The 16,689-nt window shown below is 41.0% G+C and overlaps 1 protein-coding gene across 3 annotated transcripts in view; it reads left to right on the top strand.

Annotated features, from left to right (window-relative positions):
* The window catches only part of WNT7B (Wnt family member 7B), a 93,295-nt gene that overhangs the window by 32,458 nt on the left and 44,148 nt on the right, over positions 1–16,689 (top strand). The window contains exons 1-3 of one of the 3 annotated variants that reach the window (XM_053944055.1): positions 13,741–13,816; positions 14,697–14,776; positions 15,244–15,352. The exons of 1 other annotated variant lie outside the window; for it this stretch is intronic. The gene's annotated coding sequence lies outside the window, so the exon portion shown is untranslated. Of the gene's footprint in view, positions 1–13,734; positions 13,817–14,696; positions 14,777–15,243; positions 15,353–16,689 lie in introns of those variants that run through there. One more of the 3 variants, XM_053944056.1, reaches the window with a different exon arrangement.

Here is a 16,689-nt window from a genome sequence, read left to right as displayed (position 1 = left end):
GTGCTTTAAAGCTAGGTTTCTCAGATGAGTGATTCGTGACCTCTCTAGGGGTCAAAAGAGGATTTGGGTGATACTACAAAATATTATATGGCATTGTGCAGCCCCTTGGCTCCTGAGAGAGAGGCAGTGCAGATATGAGTGTCCTGTAGCTGCACCAGCCAAGGCACAGCATCATGGCTTCAGTGTGCTCTAGGAACTCAGCTCCTTCAGACCTGTGGAATCTGCAGTAGGCAAGGACAGTGGAGGAGAGGAGGTGTGTTATTGCCAAGTGCGGAGTCAGCACCTAAAAAGTCACAAAACTTCTGCTGGGTTTATACTTGGTTCATCTACGTTAAGAATTTGAGATTTAATATATTCAGGATGTCTTCCTCATCCTTAGTGGGAGGTATTTGATCCACAAACTAGTATTAGTATCCTAGGCAGGTAACTAACATGCTTTCTAGTGTTTAACATGGCTGAATTTGAAAATTGTCCTTTAGATGGTACTCCTGAGCAGCCTGAAGGAGATATTTAAGATTTGCTGTGCCTACACTCATGTACCTTCTCTGGAGCTGGAAAGCACTGACACATGTTTGGCAGGAGTGAGGAGGATGGTTTGTTTTAGAATTACTACTTTGGCAACAACTCCAGCTCAGCTAAGCAAAGTCTATGGGCAGCTGGAGAGGTAAGACCAGACTCCAACCCAACATCTTTCTTCTGTGGAAATGAATAACAGCAGCTACAGCAAAATTGATCATTTAGGATAGTTTGGATGGCAGAGGGAAGCACTAAAACTGATGGTACTCTAATTTTTTAATCCCTTTCCTTTTTGCTGTCAGCCTGCTTGCTACTGGTGGTACCTATGTGACAGTTAGTTGATATATATATATTCTAATTAATTTTTTCAAGTAAATTAATGCCTGGCACTCAGTCTGTAGTGTGGAAGAGATTGCAAGTACGGGCAAGTCATTGTCCTGGCTCACACTCTGTCTAGGAAGGTAAGACTGCAAAGAGGCAGGAAAGCAGCACACTACAAGACGGTGCCACGCTCAAACCAACACAGCAAATCAGAGCCAAGAGTAGGACCAGATCTTGTTACTTTGATCCACTATTGCAGCTACTGGAGAAGTGGCTCTCCACTTCTCATCTGTGGATCTTCTGGAAGAATAGGTGAACAAGGAGAGCAAGTTTAGGCTGCTCTTCAGGACCAGAAGACTCTCAATATCCTGCACCTACTGGATTCATCCTTCCCACAACATGCTTTAGCTTGCAAACATGGGAAGTGAGCTGATGTTCTAGGTATGAACAGAGTAGTGTAAGACCTGAGTCAGGTTGCCTGATTTTCTATGAGTCAGCGACTCCAGAGGACAATCTCAGATTTTTGTTTCAAATTCTAACCTATGGGATGAACTGGCCTATAATTCCCATGATTTGACATTATAGTCCTAAGGTCTTCCATTTAGAAAGACAACAGTGATGTAAATGTATATAATACTGCCCTCAGTGTGTGCCATGGAGACTTCCCATGCCATTTAGAAGCAGCAAGCCTCTGAAATGTGGGAAATACTGGTGCAGACAACTAAAAGCAGCAATCTCGTGTCCAGCAACTGCTTGGGTTTGATCCTGTAAAAATGTACACCTGATGGAAACTCTAACAATTTTCTACAAGCTCCTCTGTGGGTTTTTAATCCCTTCCTTTTATATTGTGCTATAATGGCTGGAATTGTCTCCAAAAAGGAATGGGTGATTCTTTAAGTTTCAGTAATCACCAAGGAGCTGAGCGAGAGGTTGGTTGACAAAGATATTGCATGTGGAAGATGTCACTAAATTAAGATGGTAGGGAGCCAATTAAGATACTTTTTGCCAGCTTTTTCATTAAAATTCATTAAAACCTTGGCAAACCAGAAGATGTTTTGGATTAACTGCCACATTCAAATTAAAAAAAGAACCCAGGTTTTTGCATAGTTCTGTGCTTCAGTATTCACATCTTAGAGTGCCACTTCTTATCTATTGCTATTGCTGGGAATTTCAATCTCTGATTCTTTAAGACCCTAGGCTTTTCTTTATTTCACACAGGATAGGTTTGAAGATTATTTTGTTTGCCTATACAGTGTCTCACCATGCTCAAAGGAAGGTTGGCAATGTTTTGGATCCCACCATCAGCTGATGCCAATTAGGAAGAAATGATGGAAACTAACACATTGTAGCCAGGATAGGAGTAGAGTTCCTGCAGCACCGCTTAATTCCTCGATAAAGTTGCTGTACAAAAATTGCTGGAGTCCAGCTTTCATTCCTGGCTTCAGTAACTCACAAGATCTTCTCAGGGACCTATTTCTTCATGTTTTCTTTTTAGTCAGTGTCAGGTTACAATTTGGCACTTTCTACACAGCTTTCCTTATAACTATATCCAGGCCAGGACAGCTGTAAGCTTGCAAGTCAACAGCTTGCAATCAAGTCCAAGGATCTCAGCCACTAGGAAAACAGTCTGTCAATAAGACAAAAATAAAAGCTACCCACCAGTTTACCATGCTTCAGTGTCAGGGATATTTAATTCCACCCCTTCTAGCTTGGAGTAACAGCAGTTTGAAAGTATTAGCTTATTTCTGTGTGAGTTCACCAAATTTAGTGAAGCGTGTGGAATGTGGGTGGAATTTTGGTATTTTGTGCAGAATTTGGAACTCATGAAGATGCAAAGAATTGGTGGCCAGTGAGATAAGTTACTATAGGCAAATATAACACAGCTTTTTATTTTCACATTTTTGATTCAGATCATGATGAAACTAGTAGTTTGGAGTGATGTGAGTTTGGCCAGCCTTGGGGTAATTTCCAGAACCCAGAACACCACAGCTGTTATCTGTCATTGCCTCATTGATAGTCTCTACAGAGAATTCAAGGATTTACTGGTTGTAGAACAGGAACTCTCTCCTCATACTCAGAGAAGATTTTGCCAGTTCAGCTGTGCATACAGCAATCGTTGCATGTGGGTAGGGAAATAAGCGAGGGAGAATATCAGTTTCTAGAAACTTACCAGAAGAATCGTGCCAGGATTTTTTTTCTCTCCTTTCCTTCCTTCATAAAAAAGAATACACCAGCTATATCTTGTAAAAGCTGAACAAGAAGCTTTTTATAACTGGAAAAAAAGCCATCAGGCAAACACTGAATTATCACTTTTTTTTTTTTTTTAATGTTGGCTAAGCAGAGTTTTATTTTTCTCTGCAAGCCCTGTATTTGTCATACTGAGTCATCTGAGGTCAAGCAGCTCTGCCATAGTGCCCATCTTTTCTGGGCTCAGTCTTGGCATGCTGGCACAGTGCAGCTGTTGGCATTCCCAGGCCCAGCTTGGCTTGGGTGCCCCTGGCAGGGCAGTCAGTGGTGCCTGGCATGGACCAGCAGCTCCTTCAGGCCACACCGTGTCGCCTTCCCCTTTCTTGTGCAGAGCTTCTCCTGGTGTTGTCACAGCTGGGACCACATCATGAATAAAGTGACACTGACTGTGGGGAGCAGAAGGTTCACTCTATGAGACTTCTTTCTCCCAATATTTCCAGTTCTCTCTGGTCTGTCCTGTTTTATTCCTGGAATTTATTACCATTTCAGCCTTGCTGCAGACTTCAGTCAGTAAAAGTGACTTTAGTTGGCTGCAGTTTGTTAGGACCTTATACTACAAGCTATTTGATCTCTCTTTTGGGTTTACATTTTCCTTCTGAGTGAATGATTTTTTGGCATGGGAAACAATTTTATTAGTTATGAACTTTTCTCCGTGTTAGAGTTTCGTGCAGCCCTTCACCTCGAAACTGGCTGTCAGTGTTTGTCTTTCACTGAAATAGCACAATAGTGGTTTTGGGCAAAATAACCAAACTGGATAGGGAACTTATCATGACAATTATGATTCAAAAATAGTCCACAGTATAAAAATCATTATTAGGTCAAGTTTCCCATTTGAAGTCTCTAAATCTGTGAATCACATTTTCCTCTATTAGTAAAACAAGGAGGATAATCTCTTCTGTGCAGTGTGGATTCATTCATTACCATTTTTAGAAAGCCCTGAGTGAGCCTATTTCATAAGTCTGGCTCTTTTGCCACCCAAAATTCTTTTTTGGTAGGTTATGGCCAAAATCTATCCTAGCATCACTTCACTTCTTCAGCCAGAGAGAACCCTAAGAAACACATGAAATGTTATGCCTTTTCTTTTTGAGTTAAACCTACATTCACCTATACTTTGCATGCATTTCATACAGATAAGTCATAAATATACAATATTTATGTCCCCAAATGAGTCCTAAAACAGTTGCAGGCCTCTGACACATGTACTCAATTTTACATTCATGGGATTGTCCTCTTAGGCCACAGAGTTAAATATCATGTCTGAACTTCTAGGTTGAATCATTTGAATCTGACCTGGAAAATATCAGCCCTTTACTTAAGCCCTTTTTCTTAAGTAATCAGCAGGTTTCTTGCCCCCAAAGATAAAGAAGCTAGGATGGTTTTCATACAGGAAAAATGCAGAAAAACTGTTTAAACAGAAAGTACAGAAGAATACAACATATAGTTAATACTTACAGGGATTCTAAGCAGGCAATTTTAATTATCCGATTTTCCATCAGTTCTTTGATTCCAAAAAATGCCAGAGGATTTTTAACACCACAAGAGATCAAGCCCTCTGTTTCATCTGTGGGAGGCAACAACAAACTGTAGGACATGCATCATCGTCTGTGACCATCTATTTTCCCTGTGAATTAGGCCTTTGGTATCTCCAGAGGAACTGGATTTTGGGTTGGCATGAAATCTCATTGTTTTGTTCTACAACAAAGACGCTGATTCTTGTTAGCTTTTGGGAGTTGCTTTGTGATGTTTGGATTGTATTATCAGGATCATGCACCATATGGGTTAGTTATCAGATCCTTCATGAACTTACAGTTTTCTCTACACCAACTAAAAATCCCCAAAGGGGCGATTTTCTTACTCTCATCTTTCTGTAAGACAGAAGGAATGCTGTTGATTTTTTTTTTTTCCTTTCTGGTGACAGAAAGTTTTGAAGCATAACAAACAAGATGCTTAGGAGAGTTCTAAAGCATACTTTAAGACATGGCATTAAGGTATTATTTATAATTCTTTTTTTCCTGAAAGCATGCAAAACATTCTCTTAATTAAAGTAACTGAACAAATACATATGTTGTTCCATTAGTACAACTAGTTTTTCCTTTAAAATAAAGATTTTTAGCATTCTGTAAGTATTTTTTAGAACACACCAGAAGACAGAACAAAAGCAATCAGCTTGGAAAACACTGGTCAGCCCAGGAAGAGCCTTAGGCAAGATGGATTTTGAACAACATGAACTGTGATTTTTTTTCCCCTGTCTGTGGGGTGGGCTTCCCCAGACAGAAAGGTATATTGTGTCTCATGGTCAAATTTTCAAAATAAGTGAGAATTCTGTTTACCCTCCAAATGGGTGGCCAACTCATCACAAAGAATTGTCTGTCAACTGAGTAGATTTGTGAGAGGGGTGAGTGGTCCTACTTACAGACTGAACCCATGACCTCCTAATCCTATCTCATGTGTAGTGCCTGCCAGACTGTTCAATGGTCATTAGACTTGGGTGAACAATTTGGACAAAAAAAAAAAAAAAAAAAAAATGGAGCCATTCTGGGGATTAAAGATCCAAAGAAACCAAAACCCAGCTCTCAAAGATGCTCTGGGCTTTCAGCTTCCACTCAGTTTTATTTTATAGTAATGTCTTTCCCATGCTGCGTGTTTGTTCTGCCATGGCAGTAAACTTTCATCCTGGATTATATAGGCTATGCTAGGAAAACTTGAGGATATGGCACAAATGCTTTATGTGTGAGGTAGAGAAACCGGTGTTTAATGATTCATAGTAATGGCATAATGCAACGGTAATCCAATAAAATCAGGCACTTTGATTTTTACTAGAGATGAAATGGTCAGAAGTTGGATGAAAACACTGGCTTAATTCTAGAAGTGTTACTGGATAGAAACTTTTATATCATCCATATTCTACAGAAAATCCATTAATTACAGAAAATTCAGAAGCACTGAATGATCTGAACTGTAAATCTTAACTCCTAGGGTCCCTTGAATGTACAGACTGGCCTAGAAATTAAACAAAGGGTGGCAGTATTTAAGCCTGCAACTGAAAGATACTTTTTCACCAAAACATGTAGCTCCACACAAGAAAAACTTCTTTGGCTTTGTTTGGAGACACAAGAGAATGACTTAGTAAGGCTAAGAACATCTTCTTAGTTCACAGATCCCCAGCTGGAGCAATTCTCATTCTCCTGAGCAGTTGCTCCGACTCTCAGAAGTGCAATGAAACCAAAACACATCAAGCCTACTTTGACTACTGTTTATTGGGAAAATGGATTCCTATGCCGTAATTCCACTCAATACTGCACCAAAACTTGGCGTAGATTTATTCAGGCTCTGTATCAGTGGGAGGCAATATATGCAATATTTTTAAGACTCTTAAAATAGGTGCTTTTAGAACACAATCTTTGTGTATTTTAGGTACTTAGTGAAGATACTTTTACTTGACCTGTCTCAGACAGTAAAACCTTTAATGTAAATATTAAGCACAATCTAAGCAAATTGTTTTTCTATACTTTTAACCATACTTCCCCTCCATCTGCCCCATGTTCTCACAGTCAGATGCTGCAAATCAAAGGAGTGCTCATGACTGGACATGAAATGCTGAACGGCTACTGTTCCACTAATGAGGGGGTGAGACACAAGGAGTCAGAATAATTTTGGGCCTGTTTTACACAGCTGCAATGCAGTCCATGCAGGAGCTGAAGAAGTCAGAAGCAATGGTAATTCACTATAGAACGAGGACTGAAGAGCCACTTTAGGTCTCAATGCTATTTTACTAAGTGAAGCTAAAGACATGGAATGGCAAAAGCAGTTATCTTGTTTTTGTATCCCTGAGAGGAGGAGATCCAGTCATGATGTGTAGTTTATCTTCTTGTACAGAAAAGCTTGGACCAGTGGGAGAGAACATTGAAAAGGGGCATAGAAATAATCAGAGGTCTCATGCATGACAGAAAAAATTGAATGAGGACTATTTTATTCTGCAGAAGGTTTATAAACAACGTAAAGGGCAGTGCAAGGCCTTTGGGGACAAAATATTCTGTTCCCATTGGGTATCAGAGAAGAAGCCCTGAGCTTTAATTGCAGAAATTTAATAGAATCATAGAATAGAAACACTGGAATATTCTGAGTTGGAAGGGACCCACAGGGAAGGGGTCAAGTCCAACTCCTGGCCCTGCACAGGAGAACCTCAAGAATCTTACCCTGTGCCTGAGTATTGTTCAAATGCTCCTTGAGTTCTGTTGGCCTTGGAGCCATGACCATTCCCTGGGGAGCCTGTTCAGTGCCCAACCACCCTTTTGGGGAAAAGTTAGGTAGGATGATTTATAAATGGTATGAAGTGCCTGTCAGGAGTGAGAAAGGTGCAGCTGATCCTGCCCGGGGAAGGTGGATGGACTACTGTCTCCTCAAAGTCACTTACTGACCAGTTTGCTCCCTTCTGTGGAACCTGTGCCTTCCCATCACCACTCAGACAGATGTGCTCACTACGTTGCTTTCTCACCAAGCTCTCTGGGGGGAATGCAGCTCATTCAGTCCCCAGCATTCATGGTCTCATACTCTCCCAACAGGAGCCTTTCCACGTGAGCACACAGGGGCCAGTTCTGCATGCACAGCTGCCAGTCTGACATGCCTTGGCACGTGCTTTGGGATCCCTTGGTGCAGGAGTTCTGTGGTGCCTGCAGTGCCTAGGCAGCTGTAGTGCCTGGGTGCTCTTGGCCTAACACCATGTACAAAGGCACATCACATCAGCAGGGTAACCACTGGGGGAGCGGAGGGGGCAGGCTGCAGACTTCACATCTCAGAGAATGTCCATGGCTGTCCTTGTCTATGACCACAACCCTTTTAAAATAAACTCATGCTCTGGTGCTTAAAAGATATTTAAGTCATAGAGTTTTAGGAAACTTTGATAATTTCTAAGCTTCCTAATAGATAATCCATAATTTCTGAGCTTCCTAATAGTCTGTGATGCTGCTGTTAGTTTAACTTTTTCTTCTGTGGAACAGATAAATGTAATTCAGACAGAAAGCTAGCTTCTCTATCAATTTCTGTTTCACCTAGGGGTAAAAAGTAAAAAAGATCAATGGCAAAAGAATGGTAGCATCAGGGAGATAAATGAGAGTAAGTATTTCTTAGCAGTGAAAGGAGATTTCTGTGTGAGTGTCGGGCTGACTGACAATGAAGACTGGACTGTGGCTCAGATGTGGCTGTTAAGCCAGGCTTAACCTGCTCTGGGTGCTCACTGGCTGCCATTGTGTGTGCCATCAGCTGCCTACAGCCCCTGTAGATTGCATATGACTCACTTTGGTAAAGCTGTTTTAGTACCACCTCTGCAGGCTCAGCTGTGAAACCCAAACAGTCCTTATCACTTACCTCTTTAAACCTCTTCATTCTTTGGATTGCATGGCCATAAAGGGATTTTTTCAAATTATCAAATTCAGAAAGAAAACTGGAGGAAAAAGAAATTAAAGATGCCCATAGTCAGCAGCATCTTCAGTTTGAAGGCAAGAAGCAGCTAAATTGGGGTCAATATGCCACCTTACAAAAAGGCAGGGATATGCCTGTGTGTGTATGACTGACAGTGTGTGCAGGATCTTTTGAGAGAGGATTTTAGAAGAAGTATTCCATCCAGCTGCTTTCACAAGCTTACAGTGATCTGCAAAACACCAAGGACACACCCAGCACGGGCCACTGGGATAATAACACAGATGCAAGATTTTTATGGCTGCACACCAAATTTAGAAACTCCCTCTAGAAAAACAACTCAAAATGACTTTTGCTAATCCTTCTGAACACCTGGAATAGACTCAACAAGCCAGGGAACCAGAAAAGTTACTGTGTGGTTTACCAGGCCTCTTATATCACTCAGAATTAAAATTTTGAAATAAGTAGCTGAAAGAAACCTTAGACATTCATAGATAGCCCTGTTTGGTGTCACATTATTTTGTGCCAGTGTTGATAGTTCAGATTATAAAACAGAGAGTTGTTGTTCACAGAAAGCCCACATGCAGTATACAATAATGTTTTAAATGCTTGGAAATCTGCACAGGAAATAAACTTTAATATTCTGCAGTTTCTGAGGGATTTCCCCCTTTTTCTCCATACTTGAGACTTTCTCAGAGTGAAGCTATTTTATAGTAATATCTAACTTTTAGGTACAGATTTGAAGGTCTGATCAGACTAGTGATCACACCCTATTTCCATGTCTAACCAACAAGTATAATCTCAAGCAGACAAACTGTCTCATAACTTCAATAGGGTAATTCCTGTAAGGAGCTAACAATAAATTATCTGCCTGATGGATCAGAATTTCTCTTTGCATGATCACCAATAGCCAGTGGGGAGTTAGCTGGGTTCAGGGAATGCAGGCCTTCTCCATGGAAGTGCCAAGCAGTTTTGCTTACAGCTGGTGTGGTGGTACAAGAAAGGCTGCAAATAATTTTCTCATCAGGGAACAGAGTCAGAAAATGAGAGACAAAATTAGTTAACACACTAAGAGACTATTAAAAAAATTATTTCCAAATGCCATTTGCTATTTGCTTAAAAATATGTTGCATTTTTTTCTTTTTCTTTTCAATAACTATTAATTAAAAGTATAGAAAACCTACCAAGTGTAACATTTCTGCACTCTGCATTTCTTAGGCAACTTCCTTAGTGAAACACCTCTACCTTCTTAATTTATTTTGGGACCTGGTGTTTAGCAGGAGGTCTTTGTACAGGGGCATATTCTGGTACATTGACTTGGGCTGACTTGCAGTTAACAACAAATTTTCCATGGAAGCAAATAGAACTACATGATCAGGAAAACACAAAGGGTGTCAGCCATACATCTAACACCTTGAAATCTGTGATGGATCTCTTGTATTTAGTAAGGTGGTCCTTTGCAAGAGCTTTGCAAGAGCTTAGCTTTCAGGGCACTTTTGTTTGAAGCTGCAGCCAGCCCAGGGAGGTCATTTAAAGTTGGCTGTCCAGCCCCAGCACAACCTCCTGGCTGTCAAACCTGTCCTGGGAGCAGAATGCATACCCTGTGCCAATCTGAGCAACCTGCTCCAGTGGAAAGTGAGGCCCTGGTTTGGTTGCCCAGAGAAGTTGTGGCTGCCCTATCCCTGGAAGTGTCCAAGGCCAGGTTGAATGGGGCTGGGAGCAACCTGGGCTAGTGGAAGGTGTCCCTGCCCATGGCAGGGGGTGGCACTGGATGGGCTTTAGGGTCTCTTCCAACCCAAACTCTTCTGAGGAGCAGAATCTGTTTCTTTTCAAGGTGATGCATCCTCCCTCCTGTCCTTGGTGCTGGAGATGGAGAGATGTTGTACATTCAACCCACGTCTCTGACAGAGGTACCTCTGCACCCCCACCCAGCCTCTTGCAGACACACCACCCATATCTGGTGGGATATTGCAGTTCTCCTGTGAAGGAATAAACTCTGACATGAAATATAAAAAAAAAAAAATTAAACCCCACAGTTTTCCTCATTCTTACCTGTTCATGATAAACCTGGACAGGTCCACGGTTTCTGCTTCTGGGACTTTGTGTTTCTTTTCCAGTTTTTCCCACATCTTGAGAACAATGCAAGTGTGTTCACTGTGAAGGAGTGTCCCCCAGTGTAGTTTGAGGGAAAGGTGAAGGTGGGTAAGTGAGGAAGAAAAATAACAAAGGCTCAAGGCTTCACAACGAAACTGGGACCATTGTCAAGGCACCAGTGATCTGCCTGGTCCCACTTGGATGGTGCCAAGGATGTGCCCAGTCCTCACACTCACTTCCTCACCTGCTGCACACCAGAGCAGGAGGAGCTGCCCTTCTGTCTGTCATCCCAAAACTTCAGCTGTTGTAGAGAAACATAAAAAGAACTTATCCTGCTCCTTGTACCCCGTGACAATGGTCTTGTCTGAATTGAGGCATTTAGAGCAGATGAGAACAGCACACACTGCTGCTGGTTTGAGCAATGCTCCCATTCCAGATGTAGGAGCCAGTAAGTAAACCTGACAGCACCAAGTCTATGGGGTTTTGGCTTTAATTTTGTTTGTGGATATCACTTAATTCCATATCCTGACTTTTTATGGCCTTAGGAAAGATTTACTACCTTGAAAACAGTGGTGAGGGAAGGAATAAAAGAAATAAATCATGGCTCATCATAGTGGCATATTAAGTGGATAAAAATTCAATGTCACTGACAAAGGCAATTTAATTTTTTTCCCCTCTGCTGCTAATTCAAGACCAATAAGTCTTGTTTTGTGATCATAGATCTGTGTGCAAATAGCAGCCCTCAGTGGTCATTTAGTCTGAAGTGCATTATGGGAAGGGTCAATATGGCCTCTCCACCTTAATAATAAAAGAACATCTGAGACAATTTTGTATGGCTTTTCAGGGGTACCTCAGAGCTGCATTCAGATTTTGATCCTCATGATTAACAGACATTGCAATGGAGTCTCATTTAACACAATATACTAAATTCTCTAACACTATATACTCTCTATATACTCTCTATATACTCTCTATATACTAAATATACTAAATTCTCCAACATAATGGATCAGTAGACTTTCAGAATTTATTCTCATTGGTTGCTCAGATCCTGATGAGCTCCTACCTGAACCACGACAACAGTAAGGCCAGCTGACTTCATTTTGAGAAGGAAGAGTCTTCCTCTCCAGTAGACCCATTACTACATGCTTTCCTCTTTCAATTTTTGTATCACATCCATGAAAGCCCTATGCAAACAAAGCAAAAAAATTAAGATCTTTCAAAAATGTTTAATGAAAAATATCACAAAGCATATATTTTAAGATAGGTTCCGGTAACAGTCCACCTTAAAGATTTTAAAGCCACAAGGCAAACCTGGCATTTTAGAATGAGCTAGCCAACAGATAGCTGCTTCTGTGTAGGAGATCTGTGGTAGGACTGTGACAGGCTTTCATCAGATCTCACAAATTAAGCAGGGTATGGTCTTGATAAATCTTGGACTTTGCCTGAAGACTACCTATTTCTTTCTTCCTCTTAATCCATTCCCCAAACAGAACAGACTAATAAACTTTTGCCAGAGACAAAATATGCACTTCACTTAAGTTTAATTAAGGCTTGGAATTGATAAAGCTTGGAAAATGCCCATATCTATGTATATGTTGTGTGTGATTGGAGAAAGCTTATTTGTTCTTATTTACTATATGAAAAACATGACAAAACCGTGGACTTCACATATAGAAGTGTTAAATTTTTATTTTTCTATGACACTGAACTGTTTCTGCATAGACACAGAAGATCTGTGAGTTATCTCTTCCAGCCACTTTGGTATCTCAAAGTTGCATTCCATGCCAGGAGAACTGCATTATCCCACTCCAGTTATTCTGCAAGGTAACTTTGCTTTCCACAGTGGTGGGTTGCTGCTCAGCAAACAGCTCTGGGCCTCCCTGTCAGATATTAGTGTGGCTCTTTCTAGTACTAAAGGAAACTAGAAATGGGGTGGAAGGCAAATTATGGTGCTAGACATCAACACCAGCTGTGAGTACTTAAGGGGCATCTTGGCATTGAGGAATGGACTTCGTTGTTGCTGAGGGTGGAAGTTCCTTGGTACTCTGCAAAGTAAGACATGTGCATGTTTGCAGAACTGGACTGGTAGGTCCTGCTAACACTGTTTATAGAGACAAAAGGAAAAAAACACAAAACTGTGTGAAATAAAAGTGTTTCAGTTGGATTTCCAAATCTGATAAAGCTCTGTTTGTAAAAGGAATCAAATAATTTAATATCAACACCATTTTTCATTAAGCCTATTCAGATAAGTTCAATTGCACCATGTATATCACCACCTTCATCACTGACAAGAACAAAGCAGGAGTATTCCAGCCTTCCATGAATTGCCCAGGAGAATGCTAGAATTGCTGCCTTCCTGCAGTTTTTAAACACTGGCCTATCAGTTTTCTCTGGTTTAGCAAACCAAACACTTATTGAAGCACAAATTCCTTTGGAGTAATTATTTGCCACACTTCAGGTATTTTAACACCCAATTTTATTTTTATAAATTTTTATATCCACAGGATGTGTTTTCCACCATATAACAAGGTGCCCCCAGAGTAAAGTGATTTGAGACAAGAAATAAAATCCTCATTATACAGTAGTTTGTCATAAAAATTCTGGAGGAAAGTGAATGTCCAATGAAAATGGAAATGTAAATTTGCTAGTGTGGCCTTTACAATAGGACACACGAGGCCTGTGAGGCATTTCTGTTCTCCATGAGCCTTTTGTTGATGTAAAAAAGTTGAATGCAGGTAGACTACGGATGTAACAGTCTTCAAGATATCCTGCTGTTACATATCAAGTGTTGCCTCACTGAAAGATTATTAAAAATTATTGTAGTGGACCAGTCATACAGCAAATAAGATATGTGTCAAAATCAGATTTCTCTTGCTCAGGGAACAGCAGGAATTTGCAGGAGGCTGGTGCTGGTTGCTGGTGCCGATCTGTGAATGGCATCCCAGGCAATGTCTCCCCTCCTGCTGAATCCTAATGATTCACTGCTGGCTTCACAGCAACCATCCCAGCTGGCAGGTGGGGGAGGGTGTGACCCAAGGGTTTGCTGGTGTTCCCTGGTCGCTATGGCACAGAGGGATGGGGGGCATGCCCCCACTCCTCTCTCAAGCAGGCATTTACCCCATTTCTGCCCTTGTGTGAGTCATCCCTCGGCTCACCCATTCCACCGCGTTCATTCCTGGCCGTGCCAGCACACTGCATAGGATATCAGGCACTTTTTTGGGTGAGCTCCTCAAAGAAATCTCTGCCTTTCATTTGGTGGGAACGAACACATCTGTGTGCAGCCCCCAGGTCCGGAGCCCCGGCAGAGGGGAGAGCACCACAGGGCTGAACCACACAGCCTTACTGGATTTCCGCTTCAATAACACATGTGCCGAACATCGATTTCCCAAAGCCAGGGTGGAAAACAAAACTGAAAGCCTAAACATATGCATATGGCATTCAGAGCCCGGGACACTCCTGCCAATTTCTGCAACTGATACGCACTCAAAATATTTACTTAGGAATTCTTAATTAAGTCAACCATTTGGTAGTGGTGTACGGTTTCAGATGTGTCGCAATGTCACCACAAAATACCTCGGTGGCTCCTGCTAACAAAGAACCCACTATGTGGACTTTTTTGTCAGAGATGGTGGGGTAAGTTTTCGGTATAGTGTGCCAAAAAGCTGCACAACTCCTCTGCTGTTAATGGGGTTCACGTGGCTAAATTCCTTCATTCCTTGCTGAAAACAAATCCCCTGCCCAATAGCAGGTTCAGGTGAATATCAAAAAGCAAAGCTAGGGTGGGATCACTGTGACCCTACAGTTGCCCATCCAAGGGCTTGCAGCAAGGCTGGCTTGGTGGGAAGTGTGTGTTGTGCTGTTGTGCAGCCAGGAATGCAAGTGAGGGAGGGTGCTGGAGGAGCAGAAGTTCTTGACACCAGTTCTGGCCTCCAATAAAATGTAATCTGTCCAGGGAGCACAGATGGGCAGAGAATTTTTAAAGCAGCTTTTTAGTTTTTTTAACCAAAAGGTTAAAATCAACTTGATTAAGTGTTTAATCTGTATCCAATGTGTTGTTGGTTTAATCTCTTATTTTACATCTTTTGTCATGTACTTGTCAGAATGGTATATTAAGCTCCTAGAAGAAATCTCAGTACACATCTCTGCCTGTGCAGGAGCTTGGGGCCAACTCCAAAGACCGGTCAGTTACTGCTCTTCATCTATAAGTAGACAGCTCTGTTTGATAATTTTATCAAAATTCAGATTCTTTTAACAGGAAGAAAATGTAAATATTTTCTTCTCATGTGCTTGTACAGCTGTCCATGATATGGATATACTTTATATATTTTCCACTCGTGCAAAGACTCTGTAAACTACAGTTCACATGATGACCTTCTTATATGTAAAATTAATCAGAAGTTGCAAGGACATGATAACATTTGAAATCAAGGAAATGACTCGTGCTCAAGTTAAGTGAATGCTTGTTTTTGCAAATATAAAATGGAGACTCAAGCAAGCCAACCAGGAATGAGGAGTACATTTCTCTTCCAACAAACAGTTCTAAAAACTGAAATGGCCTTAATGCTTAATTTCTGAAGTGTTTCAAAGACCTTTACTTTTATGACTTGCTTAGAATATCTAATAATTTTCATTTCACTTTGTGAAAAGGGAAGCTGGAGTTGCTTAGGCCCTACAGAGGAGATACAACTGTAACAGGAAATACATTTTGAAGGAGAAATTCCACTTTTTGTGACAGGATTCATCTGTCTTTGCAGAAGTAAGCAAGCATTATTTCAGAAAATAAGCTGAAACTTGTCTCCCACCACCATGATTTTCTGCTTGCTGTGACACAGTCCTAGTTATTTTTTCAAATGATAAAACCCCTGATGTTTCAGAATTCTTATGCAGAAACCAAGCCTTCCAAGATCTTGTTCATCAGGTTTAATTTGATGGAAGTTTGAACTTCAAGGTCCTTTCTAATCCCCGATCTGAAGGGGTTTTTTTTGTTTGTTTGTGTGTGGGGTTTTTGTTTGTTTGTTGTTGTTGGGTTGTTTGGGTTTTTCCTGTGTTTTGTTTTGGTTTTTTTTTTTGGTTGTTTTTTTGTGGGTTTTTGTTGTTGTTTTTTAAATTTGGGCATAACTGTTTATAGATATTGCTCAATTTCAGTGCTGGTGTGTCCCTTAGATTAATGGCATAGGCATGAAGAAATGTCAAAGCTCTCCAAAGTGCTGATTCCTTAGGAAATGTGCCATTATTCCACTCACTCTGTTTATCTGGATAAGCCATGTGGATGATGTTTAATTGAATAGCCCACGTGGATGACCCAGCAGAACACTCTGAGCTGTGTGGAGACCGTTGTGGTGCAGGATGGTTGCAATTACTGTAAACTGCATCAGAAATCTTAACAAAATGCCACACTCAGGAGTTTCTGGTGATAAGAACCAAGGCAATTTGCACCACAAAGAAAGATTAGATGGAAGACGATGCCAAAATGTGGCATGGAGGATCTGCCTTTTGACAGTTATAAATTGAAACAATCTTCATCTTTGAAAAAAAATAATGTAGCCTTCAACCTGCCAAGGGGCAGGAGCACATCACAGCCCTCCCGAATGTGTGATGGATGCACAAACTGAGGGACGCCACAAGAAATAGAGGAGAGGAAGCTTGAAATGCTGGTGGGTGCATTTCTTTAATAAAAATAAAGCTTTCCAAAACCTCAGTTTCATGATTCAGCATTTCTTTTGGCAGTGTAACAATTTAAAAGTAGGCTAAACAAGTTTGAGGGAATATGCTGGGAAGTTCAGGCCAGAGAGGGGGAAGTTTCTGGAAGTTATAGAAAAACTAAGACCCCTTCCACACCCAGTAATTGCAGTTTAATTGTTATAATACACTTCACAAGCACACAATAATTATAATTATAATGACACGACACCCTCACAATATGTTCTGAAGCAGGTATGACCGTGCTTCTTTTCTAGATGAATAAACCAACCCACTGCATTGAAATACTTTGACCAAGGCCTGCTCCAAAAAACAATGGGAGACCAAAGAATATACTCTTAAACCTAATTATGAGAGAGCAGTGACATGTATGAAGGAAACAAATTAACTGAA

This window comes from Vidua chalybeata, chromosome 5, assembly GCF_026979565.1.
Source record: "Vidua chalybeata isolate OUT-0048 chromosome 5, bVidCha1 merged haplotype, whole genome shotgun sequence".
Lineage (NCBI taxonomy): Eukaryota > Metazoa > Chordata > Aves > Passeriformes > Viduidae > Vidua > Vidua chalybeata.
Note: the sequence above shows the minus strand (reverse complement) of the source record. Positions and strands in the feature narration are given on the sequence as shown.